Raw genomic sequence first — 25,484 nt, 5'->3', positions numbered from 1 at the left:
CCTTAAACCAAAATTTTTGCTAGAGTCCAGGTTTGAACCCAGGACTTCTCTAACACTTCTCAGCACACTTAACCACTAAAACAAGCCTTCCACTACGAAATTTTCACGCACAACAGAATATTATAAGCTGCCTTCAACCGCTCCCATGCTTAAGGCCCAAAACTTCTAGGCCCAAATTCAGGGTGTTACAGCTAAATATCACCAAAACTCCTTCACTTCTCGAGGAAACTTCTGAGAAACCAAAAGCATAGCACACTTAAAAGAAGAGGACAAGAATCGGCTATAAGAGAACAAGAGAAGGGAGGAGCATTCGGCTTAAAGCAGAGCTAACTAGAAAAAGATTAAAGAAAAAAATAAGCAAGAGTCGAATGTACCTACCACAGTCATCAAACCGTAACAAGATGAAGAGATGAGGAGGAGAGAATCGGTCATGAACCAATGACACCAACCGAAATGGATGAAAAAGAGGAAAAGAAAAGACAGTGAGCAAACGGTTCATCAATAAAAAGAAAGCAAAGAAGGAAGAAGGAAAAGAAACATAGAGAAGAGAAAAAAAGAGGCTCGGCTAGGAGAGAAAACCGAAGGACAGAAACCAAAAACCCAAAAGGTACAAAGAAGCATTCAGCTTACCAGCAATTGGCCAAAGTGCGATTTACATTTTTAGGAATAAAAAGTATTCGGCCAGAGAGAAAAATGCAAAAGAAAAGTGCCAAAATGAGAAACTGAAACAATGAATACTCCCCCAAAAGAGTTACAACCGAAATTCTGAGTAGCTAGAGACCCAATTCGGCACTACCACATCCACACCCTCAAACTCCTTGATTTTCTCCTAATATCTCTCCCTGATTCTCTCCACAAAACACTTCAACCTCTCATTCAAACTCTATTCAAACTCTCATGACCAATTCAACCTCAGAGTCTCAGTCCAACTCCACTACCTACCCAGCTCAACAGCAAAATAATTACTCCATTGCGTAACCAAGGACTCGAACTCATGTCCCCCAACAGAAGCAACATGCCACCTTGCCACTAGACCACACGCTCACTTTGTGTCATAAAACAAGAATTATTATTTATAAGGCCTATATGACAGTGTCCAGATTCATTTAAGAACAATACTAAAAATTTTGCAAAAGCCAAGACTTGAACCCAGGCTTCTCAAACACTCTCAAACCCAATCAAATCACTAAGCCAGTAAAGCAAACATGTAATTTGTGTCAGATAGTACAAAATTAAAGGACTCCAAATTTTTGAGGGGTTACATCTGCCCAGGCTCATTTCGAAATAGCCATTGAGCAACACGGCTGAGACATACGCCCGTGTCCCTTCCCGTGTGGGCAAAAATAGACCATTTACAAGGCCATAATGCCACCCCTTTAGGGTCATCGCTACAATTACCATTCAAGCATCAAATACATCATATTTCCAACGAATTTCAACAACAAAACATTCATCATTGTTATCATATATTCATCAACTAAATTCATGCTCATTATCCAAACTAAAACATACCATATTTACCTACCAAACAAATTCAATTATATTTGTTCTTATCATTAAGTTTCACATTTAGTCTCATATCAAAATCATACCATTTCCATACCCAAACCACATTACTAACCAAATTGATCATTTTTCACTAGGTCATATATATACATCAAATATACCACTTTTGCATCACATATTAAATACCAAAATCAAACCATAAATTCAACTATAATCTAGCCATATCACATGGCATGATATACACTTTACAAAACATATTCACATACTTCTAGCTTATACATGCCATATACCATATGTACAACACTCAAAATAGTACCAAAATAGATGTCCGATAGTGTAAATGAGTCGCTAACGATTTTCGGATTCGAGCTAGCTTTGTAACACTGTAAAACAGATAACATTTCACACAGTAAGCTTTAAAGCTTAGTAAGTTCGTACCAAATATAATCAACAGTTTATATAATACGAAACATAATCAAATAACCACTTAGTAGCACACAAATCATCTTTCAATTCTATTTCATTAGACATAACATGTTTGTAAAGGTTTATCAAGCTTCATACACATAGTATCATCTACCACATAGGTATCGTACATACCTAATCTTTCTCGTATTTATTCATTTCATTCTCACCTTTTTGTTCCATACATTAATTTATTCGGAAAACCTTCAATTATTTAAGAATTCGCACACTTAGTGCATCAATGAATAGCCGAAGCTGTAACAATCTCGCACACTTAGTGCCATCTCATTAAATCGAAGCTATCTCAGTATCACACACTTAGTGCCTCATATAGCCGAAGCTATTCCAATTCGCACACTTAGTGCTACTTATAGCCGAAGCTATTTCAAATCGCACACTTAGTGCCGAACATAGTCGATTTATCATCGTGTTCAAACATAGTCAAATATATATACAATTTATGCATTATTAAAGCATTAAAACATAACTATAACGTCATTTATCACATACAAATTTACTTCATACGCGAAATTGACAATACGGATTGTTTACTCGATAATCTTCGATTTCCCTCGATCTAGATCAAATTCCTCTTTTCTTAATATATATGTATTCAAAATTAACCCTTTTATTCGAAAAATCATTCAATTCAATCCATATACACATATTTAGGACATTTTACAATTTAGTGCTCACATTTTCACATTTAACCAATTTAGTCCATCATTCATAAAATCACAAAATACACAAAATTTCCTTATACACATGCTTAGCCAAATTTTCATAGAGTTCATATAAGCCCACATATTTCATTTATTTCTTATTTTAATCCCTCAAAATCTCATTTTTACAATTTAGCCCAAATTACTCAATTTCATCAAAAATTCAAAGACAAAATATGTCAACCCAATACATAACTTTCATTTTCCATCAACTAACATTTCAAAGCTCACAAAATCAACAATGGCATAATTCAAAATCATCATCAAAATCAGAAATTAATACATGGTCTTGATAGATTACTAAGCAACGATCACAAAAACGTAGAAATTACCAAAAACCAAGTCAAAACCATACTTAATCAAGCAAAATCAGTGTTGAACCCTAAAACCATATTTTTTGTAACACCCCAAACCCGGCCCAGACGTTACGGCTAAATCTGACGAGCCACATTGAAGTTAAAAATCCACATTTCGTTTTAGCGCTTTAAAACCAACTTTTGTTAAGCTTAACCAAGTGAATGGAAGCTGGGCACCAGGTAGGAATCCGTAACAGAGGAGGTGAGCCATGAAGGCTGCTTAAGTACCTAGCTCTTTGATTCGATCCAATCCTAAACATGCCCACAACCGTTGCCACACTTGGTTATAACGAGTTGAAATTTCTTTTAGTGGATATCTTTGATAAATCGAATAATCGTGACGTTGTGTTATTTTGAAAACAAGTATCGTTTTGAAAACGCTTCCTAAGTCTAGCCCATTTGAATTATTATCAACCAGTTTAAAGTTATTAAAAATAAAATAATCCCAGAAAAGAAAATAAAGTTAAAATGGCCTTATTACAACCCAAAAATAAATAATAAATAAGGTAAACTAAAGAAAACCAATCACTTATTTCAAAAGCCCAAAAGCGATCACCGTGGCCACTCTGAATCCCTTCCGGCTCCAAGCCCCCGCATCAAGGCTCACCTGCAAGGTTAAGGAAGAGGGGTGAGTTTGGAAACTCAGTGTGCAACAAGCCCCTTTCAGAGCCCAAAACAATATCAACCTGCTGGGCCTAAGCCCAAATTCAATCTCAGCATATACTGGGTCGAAGCCTTTACATTATCCATGTCATTGAGCCGAAGCCTTTTCATTATTCATATCACTGGGCCAAAGCTTTTTCATTATTCATATCACTGGGCCGAAGCCTTTTCATTATTCATATCACTGGTCTGAAGCCTTTACTGTAAACGATATGGCCCATAGGCCCATTCAATAATACATGCAACATCAATGAACCAATGCAAGCCCATTTGGGGAGACTACTCAACCCACCAACCGCTACTCTCTACCCGTACCAACCAAGCTCTCCATGTAGGGAATAACTCAACCCACCCAACCAAACTCTCCACCGGCAAAGATAGCTTTATCATATAACTGGAGGCCTAGCCTCTTTTAATAACTGGGGCAAAGCCCTTATCGATAAACTGGGGCAAAGCCCTTTTCGGTAAACTAGGGCAAGGCCCTTTTGCACTTCCTCCATCCATATAAAAACCCAACCCATGCATATATGAATTTATCATGTGCATATCATAGATATCATGTGCATATCATGTCAAATCATGAATATCAAAATCTCATGCATCAAATTCATAATTAAACTCTAGGGGTATAATGGTCCTTTATACCTAAGGGCGAAACAGTCATTTTCATACTATAAGGGTAATTTCGTAATTTTACCAAATATTAGGGTTCTCCATGTTCATTATCAGTTACTATCAATTTCATGTGTTTCGATAGCGATTCTAGCCCATTCTTAGCGAAACCGAGTTATTGGGCCAAAAACCCTTAATGGGCCCTACATAGCCGAATTAGTCATCTAGGCCCATTTAGCCCTTTTCCTTAATGGTCTAAGCCGTATTAATGCGCAATCTGACAAGATTCCAATTTTTACCAAATTTACCCAAATGGGCTCGAAAGCCCATTGGGCCCGATTTCAGCCCCTCGAGGCCCAACTTACCATGATGCCAAAAATCGTGCTCTTACCTGTTCCAACGACCCTGATCATCAACTTAGTGAATCTAACTAACCAATGAGCATTCGCTTGCTCATAAGTCCTCGAAATGCCAGAATTTCGGCATTTCAGCTTTTCGGCAAATATCGAGTTAAGCTACGAAAGAGGGTTCGTTACACACCTGATTTGCGATATTCCTTGACGAGATCTCCTACGCGATTTCTCCTATAATCAACCACTTATAGATTAGGTCATGTTAGTAATTAAACCAAATCGAAGACTACCTCTTAACACTTACATATTCGGGCACCATCCATAATGGCCCTAGAATTCATACCTTTGCCGAAATTGATGACTAGATCTAGATTTAGTCACTCCGATGATCCAAGCTTATCCAAATCGACACCCCACGCCTTGCTGCTCCTCCAACGTATCTACTCCACCATAAAACCCATAAAACAAACGAAGAAGCCGAATAAGGCTTATATCTCTAATCGGCCACCTCCCTAAACTATAGGGGTTTCGGCATTTGTCAACAGTTACTATTGAAATCAATTAGAGTACGAATACTTACCACAGTTTCTATTCTTGAATCCGTTTAAAGCCCAGAAGATAAAGGGATTGGCCACCAAAAAGTGAAGGAAAACAGAGAGTTGCTGATCAACAAGAAATTGGTACCACAGGTTTCGGCTTTTATGACTTTTCGGCAAAAGTAAAGATAGAAGTAGTAGATGAACGGGAGGGAATAGTGAACAGGTTTCAGAAAATAGAATGAAGGAAAAGTGGATGGAAGGGTGGTGGTTCAGCTAGAGAAGAAGAAAGAAAAAAGAATAAAAGAATAAAACTATGGTTTACGTAAGAAAACAGCACACTAAATTCCTAAATGCCAAAATACTACCCTAACACCCTCCGCCAAATCCCTCCCTAATCCCTCTAATCGGCTAACTCTATCTCCTCTCAAATCCCTAAAATCTCTCCCTTATCCCTCCTTAATCCATGCGTTTGACTGATTCAAACTCTCTCCCACGAGTTCCATTCGCTACAACTCCCGCTGCTCAAAGCATAAAAATTAACATCACCTTTGCCATCACAGGGAATCGAACCCAGGTCTTCCCCTAACCACTTACACGCCACCTTTTTAGCACCCTAGTGGCGTCACTTAGCCACTCTACCAAAGGCTCTTTTGTGATACATTTTACCCACAATTTTTAATAAGACCACCTATCCAAATCCCCCTAACTTTTAAGTCCAAAATTCAAAAATTCTACGGGGTTTTGGCTAACACATGGGCCTTCCATAAGCCCATTTACACCCTCCAATTATGAATTTCACAGCCAAATACCAAATTTTAAAAACTTTACCAAAATCTCGAAAATCATGAAAAACCCGAAAATCAGGATGTTACATTTTTCACTTCTTTTTCTCTCAACATTCAGCTAATAAGATGAACATAATGGAGAAATTTTGCTTTTGTTTTAATTTAATTAACATAATATTCTAATTACTAAATTAGCCTTTTTCATTTCATTTAAAATCCACCCACTCATGTCTAATTTTTTCCATACATAAATCCAATGGTCCATTTACATTTAAGGACCTTATATTTAAAGAGACACATCAATTCGTCACTTAATCAAATAGAAGACCACTTTTACATTTTCTGCGATTAAGTCCTTTTATCAAATTAAACACACAAACAATCAAATTTCATACGAAACTTTCACACAGGCTTAATCACATACTGTAAACAAGGAAAATAATATTAAAATATTTTTTGACTCAAATTTTTGTTCTCGAAACCACTATTTTCACAAGGGTCTACACTAGGCTGTTATAGTCAGATTGCGAATGGAAAGCGATACTAAAATTCAATTTCGTACCCAACGTTTCTTGTAGCTTTTTCCAAAATCGCGATGTGAATCTCAAATCCCTATCCGAAATAATCGACATAGGTACTCCATAAAGTCTCAAAATTTCAGAAACATACAACTCGGCTAGCTTATCGAGTGAGTAGTTGGTACGTACCGAAATAAAATGAGCCGATTTTGTTAATCGATCAATTACAACCCAAACGACATCTTTCTTTCTCGGGGTCGATGGCAATCCCATCACAAAATCCATAGTAATACGATTCCATTTCCACTCAGAATCATCACAGCTGAAGTAAACCCGAAGGTACTTGGTACTCGGCTTTTACTTGCTTACAAATTAAGCATTTCGAAACAAACTCTAAGATGTCTCTTTTCATACCCGGTCATCAATACAATCTCTTCAAGTCATTATACATCTTGGTACTGCTCAGATGGATTCACATACAACTATTATGTGCCTCGTGAAGAATTTTCCCAATAAGCTCGTCATCTCTAGGTACACAGACCCTATCCTAGAACATCAAATAAACATTGGAACCAATCTGAAAATCTAATTCAACACTCGACTCACATTGAGCTATCTTGGTTTGCAAATCACTGTCGCCTCTCTGAGCTTCACATATCTCTTAGAGAAACATCGGTCTAGCTCTCAACTCTGCTAGTATTGAACCATTATCAGACACAGTCAACTGAGTGTTTATAGCTCTCAAGGTAAATAAGGATTTCCTACTCAAGGCATCAGCGATCACGTTCGCCTTTCCCAGGTGATAATCAATCACCAACTCATAATATTTTATCAACTCTAGCCACCTCCGTTGCTGTAAATTCAAATCTTTTTGAGTCATCAAGTACTTTAGACTTTTGTGATCGGTGAATAACCCACACTTCTCGCTATACAAGTGATGTCTCTAAATCTTTAACACAAACACAATGGCGGCTAGCTCTAAATCATGTGTCGAATAATTTTTCTTATGTGGTTTCAATTGCCTCGAAGCACAGGCTATCACTTTGCCTTCTTGTATAAGCACATAACCCAATCCATTTAAGAATGCATCACTATAAACCACAAATTCTTTTCCCGGTTCGGGTTACACTAATACTGGAGCCTCAGTCAACAATGCTTTCAATTTCTCAAAACTCTATTGGAACTTTTCTGACCATTTGAACTTGATATCTTTTTGCAACAATTTTGTCATTGGAGAGGCAATCATAGAAAATAATTTAACGAACCATCGGTAATAGCCGGCTAAGCCCAAAAATCTTCTAACCTCGGATACATTTCTCGGTGGTTTCCAATCAATAATGGCTGAAATCTTACTTGAATCAACTCAGACGCCTTCACCCGACACAATATGCCCAAAAAATTCGACTTCTCTAAGCATTAATTCACTTTTGATAAACTTAGAATACAGCTGCTTATCTCTCAAGGTTTGCAAAATAGTCCTCAGACGATCGGCATGTTCAGATTCGTCATGAGAATAAATCAGGATATCATTGATAAACACAACAAAATTTTCCAAATAAGGTCAGAAAATTCGGTTCATTAAATCCATGAAAACTGCAGGAGCATTCGTCAAACCAAAAGGCATCACTAGAAATTTATAGTGGCCGAACCTCGTCCGAAATGCAGTTTTTGGCACATCCGATTCCTTAACCCTCAACTGATAATAATCGAACTTCAAATCTATCTTGAAAAATACCGTGGCTCCCTTCAATTGGCCAAATAAATCATCTATCCTAAGCAAGGGGTACTTATTTTTTATTGGCACCTTGTTGAGTTGTCTGTAATCAATACATAACCTTATCAAACTATCTTTCTTTTTCACAAATAAAACTGGTGCACCCTATGGTGAGTAACTAGGTCTCGCGAAACCTTTATCTGTCAACTCTTGCAATTAATCTTTTAACTCATTTAATTCGGTCGGAGCCATCCTATACAGAGCAATAGAAATGGGTGTCGTACCCGGAACTAGATCAATACCAAATTCAACCTCCCTAATTGGAGGTAATCTAGGCAACTCTTCCGGAAAGACGTCCAAATACTCACAAACTACCGGTACTGACTCAATCTTCAACTCCAACTCTTTTGTATTCAACACAAAAGCAAGATAAGCTTCGTACCCTTTTCTTATACACTACTGAGTAGACATAGAAGAAATCACTACAAGCAAGCTATCCATTCCATCTGATCCAACTCGGATAATATCACCATTTTCACATTTCAATTCAATAAATTTTCTCCCACAATTTACTAATATATCATGAGCTATTTTACAAACAAGTCATTTTAGGTGTTTTCATGAAAAATCACTTAGAAAAAGATGTTTATCATGTATCAAACTTTCATATTCCTCCATTAAACACCAAAACACATGCATGTCACACATGGGTAAGTTTTTGGACATGAACCCTAGCTCAAAATAATGGTAGAAATAGTTAGATCATGCTTTAAAGATCTCAAAAACATAAAGAACATCAAAAACGAGGTTAGGATGTACTTACTTTCAAGCTTGAAAAGTTGAAGAAAAACCCTAGCTATGGTCCTTAGAAATTTAGGCACACCCTTGAAGAAGATGGACAAGATTTTCACTTCATTTTCCCTTTTAATTCTTTTATTTACCAAATGACCAAAATGCCCTTTTCATTAAACTTTCAAATTTTATCCATGCATGCCCATTTTTGTCCATAAAAATAGAAATTGGGAAAATTGCTATTTAAGGACCTCTAATTAAAAATTTAAAGCTATTTCATACTAAAATTTTCTAGAAACACATATTTTGCAACTTCTTCAATTTAGTCCCTAAAGTCACATTGGACACTTTACCCATAAAATGTTTTCATGAAATTTTCACACGAGTATGAAATCATATCATAGACATCATAATAATCATAAAATGATTATTTATACCTTGAATTTGTGGTCTCGAAACCACTGTTCTGACTAGGCCCTAATTCGAGATGTTACAACATGAACATAACTTACCATTTCAAGCATAACATTAAAATTAAGTATGATAAAATCCAATCATAAGCTTGGCACAAGCCTAAGCACCACTAACAACACATGTTAGTCCATTAACACATAATTCATTTGAACTATCATAAGGTAAGCTAGGTGTACATGAATATACTACTTTTGAGTTCATCCTTTTTAGGAGCATAGATATACTTTCATTGAACATTTCCATTTCAAACCTTTTCATAGATTCATGACATAGTTCATTTGAACACTTACCGTTCCTTTCCATTTCATGTCTGTTGAACCATTCAGAATAATATCAGATACACGAGGAAGCTCACACGATGTGTGCTAAACATATAACATTTTCTTTTCCTTTACAGCATTGCTCACACAAGCTGTGAAATAGGCCTGCTCATATGAGCTATAGGTCAGAATGTAAGCTACAGGATATTGTTCACACGAGCTGTGGAGTATACACAACAAATGGTAGACCTCAGCCATCGATAGGACATTCAAGAACAGCACCCGAAACATGAAAACCCTAATGACATGTCATTTGTATCCTACGAATTCCTAAGGTTCAAATGGGGCTCAATGATCATCATGACGTCATTGGGTATACATAATTTAGTTATATGGAAAATAACATATTAACATTAAAATCAATATAAAATTAAATTGATATTTAATCTTACGAACTTACCTCGACAAACAAAGTGTAAAACGTAGTCAATCAATTCGAAGCTTTCGCTTTTTTGCGATCTAAATTCGTTCAAGTTCTATCTTGATGTAAATAGATAAATTCAATTCATTTAATACTTATATTATTCAATTGAGCCCATATTTCATTTTTTACAAAATTACAATTTTTCTCTAGCATTTTAACCTTTTTTACATTTTAGTCCTTAAGCTTGTAAATTAAAATCTAAGCATTTTCATCCTCATTTCATGCTAGCCCAATTCACTAAGGACATCTACCAACTCATACAAATCACGATTTCATGAATTTAACTTAAAATTTTATCATTTTACTAATAAATCCCTAAATAGAAATTTCCTCAAAAATCCATTTACAAAACTTGTTTAATTAACAACAAGGACTCATAATCTTCCATCAAACATCAAAAACCATACAAAGATATTCATGGACAAACCCTAAATCTTTAACAATTTTGCAAATTAATCCTCAGGCTAGCTAGATAAAGCTACAACGATCCCGAAAACATAAAAATCATTAAAAACGGTACCTAAATCGCTTGCATGCAATGGATGTTCTTATTCAAATCAAAGAACCCTAAAATTGTGATATTCACTCTTGAAAAAAATTGGTGGAAGAAGATTAATGCCAATAGAATTTAGTTTTGTTAAAATTTAACCTTATTTACCTAATTACCAAAATAACAGTTAAAAACCATAATAATTTCAATAAAACCATGCCATGGATGTCCACTAACCACGTAAATGGTATAATTATCATCTAAGTACACTCACATTTAAATTTCATAGCTAATTAATACCTTTAATTAATAGAACTCTACTTTTGCACCTTTAATGATTTAGTCCTTTTCACATAATTAAGCATGCAAATGTCAAAATTTCTTAATGAAATTTTAATAATAAAATAAAAAATTCCTCGTCAAATTTGTGGTCTCAAAACCACTATTTAGATTTCATTGAAAACATGTTGTTACAATTAATCCATGTTTGATGTGCTTAAATCAGAGGAGGAATAGACCCTTTTTAAAAGTATATCTAGCGTAATTGAGTGGCGTTCCATGTAATCCTTGAAATAGGACAACATAAATGCAATGCCCCAAATTTTGTAAATACGTTTCCGTAATTTGTTGACACAAATGTGTATCTACTTTAGTAGTTAGTATTATGGGGAGTGTCTAAGAAGCCTGAGTTCAAGACTTAGCTTGAGAAAAATTTTGGTTTTTATTTGAATAAAGCCTTACCTTTGGTTAATAGGCTTATAAATATTGGTTTATTAAAATATGCAAAAATAGTCCTGCTAGTCCAGTGGTTAAGTGGAGTGTTAAGGGGATGGAGGTCTGGAGTTCAAATCTCTGCGCGAGCAAGGGATTTACTTTCTGCTGCTAGTGCCGTGTAGAAGTTTAAGTCTCAATAAAATGCTGGTTGATGGAGAGAAGTAAGGGATTAGGGGTAGTTATCGAGTATTCTATCAGTTTTGTTTTTCCAAAACCTGTCTGTTTTCCTTTTTTGCTATTTGTGCCATTTTCTTCTCCTTTCCCCTGCTGCCGTTTTTCTATTTTCTTGTTTTGATCCTTCTTCAATTTTTTTTCCTGCGCATCATTTTCGTCGGGTTTTCGATAAGTTCATTATGGTCGTTTTAGTTATATTCTGATTAAGTGAATAATAAAAGGTTTCATTTTTGCTTCGATTAGGTACTGTTTGAAGGTTTTAATCGGGTTTCCTGTGTGTGACTGCTGGTTATCATTTTCATCGCGGTAAGTTTGTCGAATCGTTGTTGGCTTAGTTGTTGGGTTTACGGTTGGAAGTCTTGATTGAATGTTGAAGTGAGGGAATTAACTAAGTGATATATTGGTCTAATATAGGTTTTGGAATGCTCAAGGGTCGTTTAAGCATCGAATCTAACAAGTGTGTACTTTGATTGGACAGAAAATAGGATTCGGTGAAAGCTGAAAAGCTCTCTGTCGATGCCACACTGGTGTGTGGTCGCCCGTGTGGTAGGCTGTGTGGCAGTACACGAGCATGTTGATCGCAATTTTCGTGACAGGTAAGTTTTAAATATTTATAATTACTCGTTCTTGAAACTAACTATTATCGCGATGTAGGCAAGTGTACCTATCGAACAGTAGTATAGTTTTAGCAACACCGGATTGTCGAACCCAAAGGAGCTAAAAGTACTAGTAATGACTGTCTTTTTATTATCTAGCCTAAGAATAAGGTGGTTTTGTTTTAACTAACTAATTAACTAATCTAAGAATTGAAAGAAAGTAGAATTGGGGGATTACTTTTGGAAAACGATTGAATTAAGACAATACCTAAAGAAAAATCCACCTAAACTTCACTTGTTATTCTGACTCCAAATCGGACGATTTATTCATTTAACTTGTTCCGTAGAGATCCCTAAGTTATGTTATTATCCCTATTCAAGACTAATAACGTCTAATCCCTAGATTGAATAATTGAGACTTTTCTCTCATTAACACCCTAGGGTTGCATTAACTCGATTTATGGATCCCCTTATTAGGCTTCACCCTAATTTGAAAAAATCTTGTCACCCTATCTCTAGGCACGTAATCAACTCTGCTTAATTATGACAAATGTACTCTTAGACAGGGTCTATTCCTCCTCTGAATAAGAGCTTATCTTAAATCAATATCCTGGGATATCAAAATAAGAATTAAGAACACATAATTAAGAACAAGTTAAATATTTATCATACAATTCAGAAATTAATAACAAGATTCGTCTTAGGTTTCATCCCCCTTAGATATTTAGGGGATTTAGTTCATAACTAAAAAGGAAAACATTTCAGAAGAATAATGAGTACAAAACATAAAGAAAACCCAAAACTCCTGAAGGGAAATTGAAGGGAGATCTTCAGTCTTGATGATGAATTCGGCTTTTGAGATGGATCAATCGGCTTCTTTCGAGTAATTCCTTCCTTCCTCCCTGTGTGTCCCCCTACTTTCCTCCTCTAGGGTGTATTTATAGGTTTTAGAATGCTTAGAAGCCCTCAAAATTGGCCTTTTCCGAATTGGACTCAACTTGGGCTCGGTAGGGACACGCCCGTGTGAGTCGTGCTTCGAATCTGCCAAATTGACATGGCCACGTGGTCTGCCTGTGTGAGGAGGTCCAGGCCGTGTTGAATTCGTACTGTGGCCCATTTTTCTCTGTTTTTGGCCCGTTTCCCGTTCCTTTCGCTCTCCTATGCTGTCCTAAGTATAAAATATGAAATTAAAGCATTAGGAGCATCGAATTCACCAATTCTAATGGAAAATCATCCATAAAATGCGTTAAGCATGGGGTAAAAATATGTATAAATTACGGTTTATCAAATACCCCCACACTTAAGCATTTGCTTGTCCTCAAGCAAAATTCTCAACTCATAATCAAAATAAATTCTTCTTAACTTATAATTTCTATTGATAATATCTCAAAATAATCATAGGTAATCATACATTGAGAATTCAACTAAAAGAATATCAAAGTTTCAATCATTCCAAGTTGAGCATTTTATTCTGAAAACATAAGTGTCTCCCCTCGTCTAAGTAATTACCTTGTATTCAGAATGTCACAGAGTTTACATCCTCACTAGAGATTCACTCAAATCACTCGAGGTGTTTAAAGACAATAAATGAAGGACTCAATAGTCAATAATGAAAAGTCATTACCATAAGCTTGCACAAAAATCAAATCTCCACCACTATAATTTCAGATGATACATCAATCAAAAGGTCTTTAAAGGGTTGTAATGAGGCTTGGTTAGGGGGTGTGGTCACAAGCTGAAAGAAAAGGTTAGAATCAAGATTGACTTGAAAAATAGCTAGTCATCAATTGCGTACAACTGAGCTTTTCTCAGAATATGGAATTTAACTTCTTTAGCTCAGAAAATTACTACTATTAAGATGTATACTTTTTTTTTAAGAACAAGTTAAATACAAAGTAGAATAAAACTTAGCTAAGAAACTATTTCAATTCCAATCTCGACAAAAAAATGGGGATCAAATTAATTTAGGGGATTTCAACAATAATGGGTTAAGGGTTAATATTAAGGGTAATACAAAAAATGGCTTGTTAGCTCCACGGGGTTCACTAAGGGTTAATCGTGGAGGTAGGTTTTTCATGGCATAAGTGGGTTAATCCTAAGTGCCTTTCTCATTTTGACATATCAAATCAAATAGTATGGTCTTGACATGCATAATCAAGCAAGTTCTAGAATAACAATTCAATACTGACGTACTCAAAGTAATAATAAAAGTGAGCATGAAAGAATTAATAGATGCTCAAAAGGCTCAAAAATATCACAAAAATTATGGTTTTTTGATGTTTAAAACTTGTGAATTCCAACTCAAAGTAATACCTAAACTTTGGGGAAACAACCTAAAATTTTAAATTCCTAAAAATCAACTTATCATGCTTGATTCTTTAATGTCTTAAGGTTTAAACAATCAATGAATAAATGCCTATGTTTTAATTCAAGATATATCAATCAAAGTCATAAATCAATCAAAATTTATCCTAAATACGATATGAGAGCTTTTCAAGAGAACAAGGCAGTCATTCAGGGATTTTTCTGATAATAAAATAAATACCCCCACACTTAAGATGCACATTGCCCTCAATGTACAAAGATAGATAGGAAAAGATAAATTTGTAATCATAAGATAAGGGGAGAAGTGAAAACTTCTTGTATGATGAATTCCTCGAACTGGAGTTTTGGAGAGTAATCAGTGCGAGAGTGGAGGAGGATACTCCAGCAGTGGTAGAGGTTCATTAGTCTATATCCTGCGCCAAAAGAATATTATATCTAATGGTAGCTATGGTCGTGGTCGATCAGGACATGGTAGTCGTGGAGAACCGTTCCCGGTGGAGTTTTTAGTTCCTATGCGATGATGAGCTTAGGAGCTCTATATAACTGTGATAAAATAAGGAACTTTTTAGGGGATATTCGGAAGAATAATTACTCATAAAGAAATAACCGAAATTGATGATGAAAAAAATAATAAAATAAAATTCTAAAGTCTAATAAAAAATAAAAAATAGTTTAATAAAAATTAAAAACATAAAATAATAAATAAATGTTTTTAAACATGTTCATCGCTAGATGGTTCGCGAGGTGAGACTAGTGATGAGATGTGGAGGTACTAACAAATCTGTTGTAGAGTAGCATCAATGTTGTCAAATCGTTGAAAACACTGCTGCTAGAATCGAGTAAGGCGTTCAGAGATGTCAGCATATGAAGCCGCCGTATGAACTGGACGAGAGGGTGGTGGTGGCTGAATCGGTGGGTCCTCGTGCTGTGGAGGGACATCATCAGGAATGTCCTCGTAGGCCTCCTCCTCGGAAGATTAGGCGAGACAATATTGAGGAGGGTAGGTTCCTCGGCACTTTTTGATCATCCTCATGCTAAGCATGCTCGAGATGCCTTGTGGAGACATCAGGCCAATGAGGGTTAAGGATGATTCTTGGGCTGTGGTGCTAAGGAGCCCGAAGTGTCGACCCAACTGAGTAACATAGGGGCCAATAGAGATGACCCCCTTCCTATGCCACTCCGTTTGGTGTTGAATTGCGAGGCCGATGAAATAGGCAAGGTCGATGACATGCCCGTATGATATACACCATAAAAAGTAGGTGTCGTGAGTGTTGACGACTCCAGTGCCCTCTCGCCTTCCTGTAATCGTGTGAGCCAAAATGGCATGTATGTACCTCAGAGATGGAGGGAGAGCCGATATCTTGGAGCGGCTAGGATTGTAGGTGGCCCCACCTGGTACTAGTGCGTCCCAGCACCGTGAAGGAGAACGATGTAAGTCATTCTCCTCCTTGAATTCCTCCGTATATAAACCCAGTGCAGTATCGAATTCTGGGATGCTGAGCTGGAGGATTAATCCGCCTAGGTGAAATTACACCATGCTGGGATCATCGTAGTTCGTCATCACGGTCTGAAGATGAAATGTGGAGCATACTTCCATCGTAAGCGCAAGATGCATCGGCTCGATGATCCCAAAGAAAAGCTCCCAAGGGTTGGTGGTTAGGAGGACCTGAATCGCATCAGCCAACTAAACTTGTTCTATTGTAGCCCAATCGATGCATCGGCCCGAAATTAAAGGTCAGGCCCCAGAGTATTTGGAAGAGTTCTTCTTGGGGCCCGATGGGGAACCTCAGGAAAGGGTGACGAACTTTCGCAGTAGGACTCGAGGAAGATGATACTCCCTTCCTTTTCTTTGAAGCAGGGACAGTGGCCTTTTTTACCACGTGAATACGATATTGTATACCTGCATGATGAGTAGACAAGGAAAAAAATACGACTAAATTCGAAAAGAATAATGCATAAAAATGTTCAGCCACAACTACTAAGTTTAACTAGAACAATAAGTTCAATGACCTATTTTTGTGGCATTAGCATGGTGATGTAAGTGAAAATGGCAAAGAATGGAATGCAACATACTATATGAATGAATAGAAATGTCAACACAAAAGGCATGATTATTTCAACTATCCTAACCATGAATATTCACTTCTAACTAATTAAATGGAGTAGAGAAATCATGTAATGAGTAAGAATTTGAACATGAAAAAGATGATAACTTGTTCTATAAATGAAATTTGTGTGATAGAAAGATGAAAATAACATGAAAAATATAGATTACTATGATAAATAGCATTATAAATCAGTGAAATAAAAGAGAAAGGAGTAAACAAACACTAAAGGAAAGAGATTGGGTGTCAAGAATGAAGTTGGAAGTGGCGCACGGGGGTGGTAGGGAGGGCGTGTGGACTTGCAGCGGCTAGGGTTAGGGATTTTTTTTTGTGAAGAAGACAATGAATAGTGCAGCCTATTTATAGATTTTGGGGCACACGGCGAGGGAACACACCCGTGTTCCCCAATTTTAGCGCGCGTGATTCGCGAATTTTGAATTTGGGTGCGTCTGACAATTTCCCTACACCTGTGTACCTTGGGCGTGTTGGTTCACACGATCATGTCGCACGATCGTGTCTGGCATTGTTCACTTCTGTCACGCCCGTGTATGTAGGCCCACGCATGTGTTAATTTAACAGGTTCAACAACAAGTGCTAGACACGGGCGTGTCCAATGCCCATGTTAATTTGACAGGTTCGGCCATCATTTCAAGGCATGGGCGTGTCGCACGCCCGTGTTATTTTGGCAGGTTCGCCCACGGCCATGTCGCATGTTAGGGAAATCTTTGCTCTGTTTTCACACGGCCCTCAGAATGCCCGTGTGCTTGGCCGTGTCTATGTGATAAACCTATATTAAAGAGCTCTGTTAGTAAGTTTGGTGTTAAACACTAAAATTTAAAGAAGTTAATACAATTAGTGCTCGGGTTGCTTCCCAAGAAGCGCTTATTTATAGTCTAAGCTCGACTTACCTCTCCATTGAATGGTCATGGGGGTTCGAGGAGTTTATACTCCTCATTCCTACTATCATTCTCATTAAAATAAGGTTTTAGACAGGTGTTGTTTACCTTAAAAGTGCCAAACTTGAGATGACTTACCTTGACTATACCGAATGGGAAAATGCTAAGTACCGTAAGAGGAATTTCTTCATTCGGTGTGGTAGTGACAATGTGAGGATTTACGGCATCTAATAAGACTTTATCTCCAACCTTAAGTTGATGTGGGAAGGTGTTGAGCTCGTTCTAGCGTAGTTCTGGTTTATTGTGTGTTTTTGGTTTATGCGTCCGCTATTCATCTAGCTCCTCGATTTGTAGCCTTTGATCTCCATGAATAGGTCCTCTTGTACTGTTTTAGAATGACTCATGTGCTTCCTTCAGACTCATTTCCTGTAAAGTAGGTTGTACCATATTGTCAGTTTTAGTAGAATGGGTTAAACGATCACCTTCAATTTCTGATGTGTTGCCAAAATTGCGAGCTTGAAGGGTGATTTTTTCGTCTCCCACACGGAGTGTGAGTTCACCTGTGCCAACATCAATAATCGTTTTAGCAGTTGCTAAAAAGGGCCTTCCTAAAATCAAAGGAGTGTTGCTATCTTCATCTATGTCTAAAACAATGAAGTCAATAGGTAATATAAATTTATCGATTTTAACTAGCACATATTCAATAATACCCTAGGAAATCTTATAGTTTTGTTTGCTAATTAATGCTCATCCTAGTCTGTTTGGGTTTTCCGAGACCTAATTGTTTGAACATTTTGTAGGGCATGACGTTACTATTAGCCCCCAAATCAGCTAATGCATTATTACCATCTAAACTACCAATTAAGCAAGGAATCATAAAACTCCCTGGATCTTTTAGTTTGTTGGGTAGTTTATTTTGGAGAATAGCTCAGCAAACTGCGTTTAGCTCCACATGCGATGCCTCATCCAACTTCTGTTTATTTGCTAAAAGCTCCTTTAAAAATTTCATTGCGTTTGGCATCTGCGATAGAGCTTCAATAAATGGTAAGTTAATATGTAATTTTTTAAAGAGTTTAAGGAATTTACCAATTGGTTCATCTAAGCGGTCTTTCCTTGTCGCGTTGGGGTATGGCACATGAGGTTTACATTCGACATTCACTGATTTGTTTTTATTATGACCTACTTCACCTTGACATTTGCTTACCACAGTTTCTTACCTCAGTTCTCGCTCAGGCTCAACAAATCTTTCTTCATCTTGAACATTAATCGCGTTGAGCTATTCCCTTTGGTTGGGTTTAGTATTACTTGGCAAGCTACCTTGTGGTCGTTCGGAGATTAGTTTAGAAAGCTGACCTTTTTGAGTTTCGAGCCCTTGGATTGACGCTTGTTGATTTTTAAGTGTTGTTTCGGTGTTCTGAAAACGGGTTTCTAACACCAAGATAAACTTTGTGAGCATCTCTTCAAGGTTTGGTTTCTTTTCCTATTGATAGGGTGGTTGTTGAAAACCCGGAGGATGTTGTGGTCTTTGATCTCCTTGACCGCCCCACGAGAAATTTGGGTGGTTCCTCCAACCTGCATTGAAGTGTTACTATATTGATTGTTTTGAGATCGAGGATTATTACCCATGTAATTTAACTGTTCGTTATCCATGTTGTGGCCATAAGGTTGGTATTCCGAATGGCTTGTTCCACCTCCACTTGCTTCGCACTGCATTACTGGGTGAACATGTAAAGAACTAAGAAAACCATCAATCTTTTTATTTAGAAGTTCTACCTGGTTTGACAGCATAGTAACCGAATCGACGTTATAAACGCTTGTTGTTTTAGTTGGCTTAGTCCTCATGACTTGCCATTGATAGTTATTCAGTGACATCTCCTCTATAAACTCATAAGCATCTTCAGGTGTTTTATTATGGATGGTTCCGCCAGCAGCTGCGTCAACCATTTGTCGAGTCAAAGGATTCAAGCCATTATGGAATGTTTGAACCTGAAGCCAAAACAGTAACCCATGGTGAGGGCACTTTCTCAAAATGTCCTTGTATCTCTCTCATGCATCATAGAGTGTTTCTAAGTCCATCTGCACAAACGAAGAGATATCATTACATAATTTGGCCGTTTTAGCCGACGAAAAATATTTTAATAGAAATTTTTCGGTCATTTGCTCCCAAGTAGTAATTGACCCTCGTGGTAACAAGTTCAACCACTGCAGGTTTTGGAGTGCTCGAAGGTAGTTTAAGCATCGAATCGTAACAAGTGTGTACTCCGATTGCACAGAAAATGAGATTCAGTGAAAGCTGAAAAGCTCCCTATCAATGCCACACGGGCATGTGATCGCCCATGTGGTAGGCCGTGTGGCAGTACACGAGCGTGTTGATCACGATTTTCGTGACAGGTAAGTTTTAAATATTTATAATTACTTATTCTTGAAACTAACTATTATCGCGATGTAGGCAAGCGTACATATCGAACAGTAGTGTGGTTTTAACAAGACCGAATTGTCAAACCCAAAGGAACTAAAAGTACTAGTAATGACTGTCTTTTTATTATCTAGCCTAAGAATAAGGTGGTTTTGTTTTAACTAACTAATTAACTAATCTAAGAATTCATAGAAAGTAGAATTGGGGGATTACTTTTGGAAAACGATTGAATTAAGACAAAATCTAAGGAAAAATCCACCTAGACTTCACTTGTTATTCTGACTCCAAATCGGATGATTTATTCATTTAACTTGTTCCGTAGAAATCCTTAAGTTATGTTATTATCCCTATTTAAGACTAATAACATCTAATCCCTAGATTGAATAATTGAGACTTTTTTCCACTTAACACCTTACGGTTGCATTAACTCGATCTATGGATCCCCTTATTAGGCTTCACCCTAATTCAAAAAAATCTTGTCACCCTATCTCTAGGCGCGCAATCAACTCCGCTTAATTATGAAAAATGTACTCTTAAACAGGGTCTATTCCTCCTCTGAATAAGAGCTTATCTTGAATCAGTATCCTGGGATATCAAAACAAGAATTAAGAACACATAATTAAATAAGTTAAATATTTATCATACAATTCAGAAATTAATAACAAGATTTATCTTAGGTTTCATCCCCCTTATGTATTTAGGGGATTTAGTTCATAACTAAAAAGGAAAACATCTTAGAAAAATAATGAGTACAAAACATAAAGAAAGCCCAAAACTCCTGAAGGGAAATTGAAGGGAGATCTTCAGTCTTGATGATGAATTCGGCTTTTGAGATGGATCAATCGGCTTCCTTCGAGTAATTCCTTCCTTCCTCCCTGTGTGCCCCCTACTTTCCTCCTCTAGGGTGAATTTATAGGCTTTAGAATGCCTAGAAGCCCTCAAAATTGGCCTTTTTCAAATTGGACTCAATTTGGGCTCAGTAGGGACACGCCCGTGTGAGTCATGCTTTGAATCTGCCAAATTGACACGGCGTTGTGGTCTACCCGTGTGAGGAGGTCCAGGCCGTGTTGAATTCGTACTTTGGCCCATTTTTCATTTTTGGCCCGTTTCTCATTATTTTCGCTCTACTATGCTCTCCTAAGTATAAAACATGAAATTAAAGCATTAGGAGCATCGAATTCACCAATTCTAATGGAAAATCATCCATAAAATGCATTAAGCATGGGGTAAAAATATGTATAAATTACGGTTTATCACGTGTAATCGACGAACCAGGTCATGCGTGCGCGATACGGGCGCAATGAACACGATTGTGTGATGGCTAGCGAGGCCGTGTACAAGACACGGGTGTGGCCAAATAGGCCGTGTGGGACACATTGGCGTGTGGGCCCACACTGGCGTGTGGGCCCACACGGGTAAACCACACGAGTGTGTGGAATTTTGGGCCAGGCAAGGCCAATTTGGGCCGTGTGGGCCACACGAGTGTGTGGACCCACATGGGCAGGCCACCTAAGCGTGTGTGCCCATTCTTCTGAAACGTATTGTAAGGTTACACGGGTCGCCCAAGTCGACTGTGACCTGTTATAGGGTCGGTAAGGATATCTTAGACCCTTATTATTGTGATCTGTTTATGTGATGTATGCACTAGCGTGTTATACTTAGCATGTTTATCTGTTATGTTCTGAATATAAATGTATGGCTGTTAACCTGCATTATAGCATGCCATATTGTATGATGCATTGCATTGGGTGGGTTTGATGAAATGAAGAAAGTATCTAAAAGGTTTCTTAAGCCAGCTATCTGGTAGTTAAGCTGCATAATTATGATATATGTCGCACTACGATACTTTATGGTGTGTAGGGCTGGATGGGTCGATTTTATCCCCATATTTGGTGTGTAATGATGGGTGGGTCGATTTTGTCCCCATATGGTGTGTTGGGTTGGACGGAGTTGGTGTGCAGTGTTGGTGGGCATGTTTCTATTATTCTGACCTGTATGCATGATATATCTAATTCTGTTCTGAATGGGCCAAGGCCCACACCATAACTATTAAGGGCTCAGGCCCGAATTATGACTATATTCTGTGATCTGTTTGTATGTATGCTGAACTGTGGGGATGTACACACTAAATTTGCGAAAACTCACCCTTTCTGTTTTATCTGTTTAGGTAATCCCCAGCAGTAGGCGGATCGGTGCAGTGGAGGACTCGACGGTGACCACGATCACATACGTTTTGGTTTACAAACTTTCTCCTTTTTCTTATTCTTTATTTGTTTAGGAATTTTGATGTAATTTTGGACTTGGACATCTGGGTTTTAATTTGGGTTTTGAGCTGTGAACTTGGATTATAAACTGCAACGTCAAATTATGGTTTTCTTGATATAAGCTAAGAGTTTTCGAAAATAGAAACAGTTTCTTAAAATGATAAAAATAAATGGGTTTTAAAAGCTTCCACGATAAAGAAATGTTTTCAAAACAATTCAATTATTTCACATTTTTCGACAAAGTAAGAGATAACAATCGGAATGGTTTTATGAATCGATACGGTTTGGTTAAAAACACTCTCATGTGACATCGTCAGATTCGGCCATAATGTCTAAGCTGAGTTTGGGGTGTTACAATAAATATATCGGATAAGAGTCAAATCTAATAAGGGAATCTATAGATCGAGTTAATGTGATAATAGGGGTTTTAACTAGAAAGAAATTTTAATTAATTAAACTAGAGTCAGTTGTTATTATTCTTAAAGAGAGATATTAGCATAATTTAGGGATTTCTACGGATCAAGATACTAAGTGAAGAAATTGTGTAATTTACATTGATAATGACAGATGAAATCTAGGTGAATTCTTTCCTATGTATTATTTCGCTTTTTGGTTATTAATCGTTTATTTTCCTAATTTGTTCTTTGTTGCATTCATAGTTAATTAATTTGGTTAATTTTAGTTTCAATTAATCAGTCAAATATATCGGTTAAATAATAGAAAGACCGTAATTATTAGTACTTTTAGTTTTCGTAGGAACGATATCTTTGCTATACTATTAATTGATAGGTGTATTTGCCTTAGTCAAATTTTTAGTTGGTTTATGATTGCCTCACTTGCCAACGCATGAATCATTTCTCGCATCAGAGTTGGTGACATTTCCAAATATAATGGCAACCCATATCTACTACCGGCTTTAGAAAGGAATAGACAACATTGTCGTAAGAGGCCAAGACGAGGGCTCATTAATCCTAAGTCGAGAGAACATGTCGCGGAGGATTAACATTTTCTCTAGCTCCACACGCGGACCCAATTTTCATGCAACATATCAGTCAATATGGTTTATATATATTTTGTTCTAACTCGATTGTCATCAACACCTTTTCCAGGTGTATATTTTGTACGATTACCACCAACTATTCCATATTACACGCTGATGTCGCTAGCAACACCAACGCTTATGGTATCGTCGAAAATTCCCATATTTTATCCACAATTCGCCCATTCGACACCATATAATTATCCCTCGATAGTATTGTAAATACCTCCAACATTGTCATTATACTGAGATGGGTCATCCCCATAACCGTCGACTCATATAAAGGGGATGTATGATGGTCATATAGGACCCAAATGTAGTCAACCATGGAGGATGGAGATGATTTTGGCAATCAACATGGGTGTGCATTTGAAGATGAAGAAAAAAACGATGAGGAGCCATCAACCCAAATAGGCGACAGAACCCTAGGCATGCCTAAGCCACACCTGATTGTGACACACATTCGAGATGCTGATGATTATGTTATTTGTAATTTTTCCCAAATTGTATACTTTGTTTTACATCCCAAATTTACATTTATTTACAATCTACAAAATAAATTTATTAAATTGGTTTACTTTGTACCATGTCGTATGGTGAGTTTGAATCATTTTCATTCTTGTTACTTTTCATTCAAGTTTTTCTCTGTCCATTTGTTAATTACAATATTTTGAAAAAGCAAAGATTTGCTGACAAGGTATGAGAAAATATTTTTATTATTATTTCATATTGTAGTATATCTTACTTCAATAATTAATATTAACTTACAATTTATAGAAAATTTAATAAATAAACGAATAAGTTAGTGTTTAGCAATGAATGAGTTAGTGTTTTAATTACCTCTTCTCCTCGATGTTCCCGATAGGTGTAGACATGTTAGCTCGTATGCCTTGCGTTCCTACAGTAACCGTATAACCTCAGTGTGTCTCTCCACTTATCAACATCCATATTGCCTCGTATCCGAGTTGAGTTCGGCCAACCTTTTGGCTTACGCCGTAAGTTCTTATCCAGTACCAACTTGAAAGGAGCGTGCGAGATAGGTGGCTACATTCTTTCATCTAGGACGGGTGGGAATTCAAACTTCCAAACATTATATGTGTGCTCTAGTTTGTAAACTTCGTTACGTAGGTCATGCAATCTAAACATAGTCATAGTTTTAAGTTGTGTTTGGGTTCACATTAATGTCGTAAGCTCGGTAACCTAAAAATTTCACCTGTTGTGTGAGTATGGAACCATCACATGAGAATTTGGTATCGCATTGAAACTTGAGGTCCAATTTGACAGTGATTATACGGTCTCGAGTTGAAGTAACTAAGGCTTCAAGTTTACAAAGGTTATGTTGTTAAAGGATGGAACATAAATGGGCCCCTAGTTGACGATGGTTACACAGACACGACAACGAGTTTCTTCTTGTTAGAGAAGCATGCTTTATAAAACCCATAAAAAAGTGTAAGAAAGAAAAATACAGAGGCCTTCTAGTATAAGTAATTCATGTTATTCGTCTCCACCAAAGGCAGTGTCCTTGTTACTAAAACCTATTACACACCGATTTTGTCATAGGTTATAGTAACGGGGTCACAAGTTATACTAAAATGCCACTGCGTTTTTCTTCATCGTACTTCTGTTTGGGTTTTATAAAGCATCCTTCTTTGACGAGGAAAAACTCATTATCGTGCCCATATAACCACTGTCAACTAGGGCCTCATTTATGCTCCATCCCCTGACATCATAACTTTGGTAAATTTGAAGCTCTAGTTACACTTCCGTCAACGGGGACTTTAAGTTGCAATGTGATCTGGCTTCTCAAGCGATGGCTCCATACTCACATGGCAGAAGAAATTTGTAGGTCACCTAGCTCTATGACACCACTGTAAATTCAAACATACCTTAAAACTATAACAATGTCTATCTCAAACATGGACAAAGATAAATATATAAACTTCTAATTTCTAACTGCAAGAAAAAAAAAGAGGAAAAAACAATTTTTTGCAAAGTGAAAACGTGTCCTATAGGGCGTGTTTTCACTGATGTGGTAGTAAAAATGCACACTGTAGGACGCTTTTTCCTTTCTCTCTCCAGAAACAACTTAGATTGGTAAATTTTAAAAATTTCAGCATAGTTTCTCAATTTTTTTAGCATATACATATAAATTAATCATATTT

At 37.0% G+C, this 25,484-nt stretch overlaps 1 non-coding gene across 1 annotated transcript; it reads left to right on the top strand.

Annotated features, from left to right (window-relative positions):
- The first annotated feature begins 19,605 nt into the window (after window positions 1–19,605).
- LOC128292429 (small nucleolar RNA R71) lies at window positions 19,606–19,712 on the top strand. Its single transcript, XR_008282414.1, has one exon. It is a non-coding gene; the product is annotated as a small nucleolar RNA R71 (small nucleolar RNA).
- The last annotated feature ends 5,772 nt before the right edge of the window (window positions 19,713–25,484 follow it).

The sequence above is a fragment of the Gossypium arboreum genome, chromosome 4 (assembly GCF_025698485.1).
Source record: "Gossypium arboreum isolate Shixiya-1 chromosome 4, ASM2569848v2, whole genome shotgun sequence".
Classification (NCBI taxonomy): domain Eukaryota; kingdom Viridiplantae; phylum Streptophyta; class Magnoliopsida; order Malvales; family Malvaceae; genus Gossypium; species Gossypium arboreum.
This window is presented reverse-complemented; position numbering and strand designations above follow the sequence as displayed.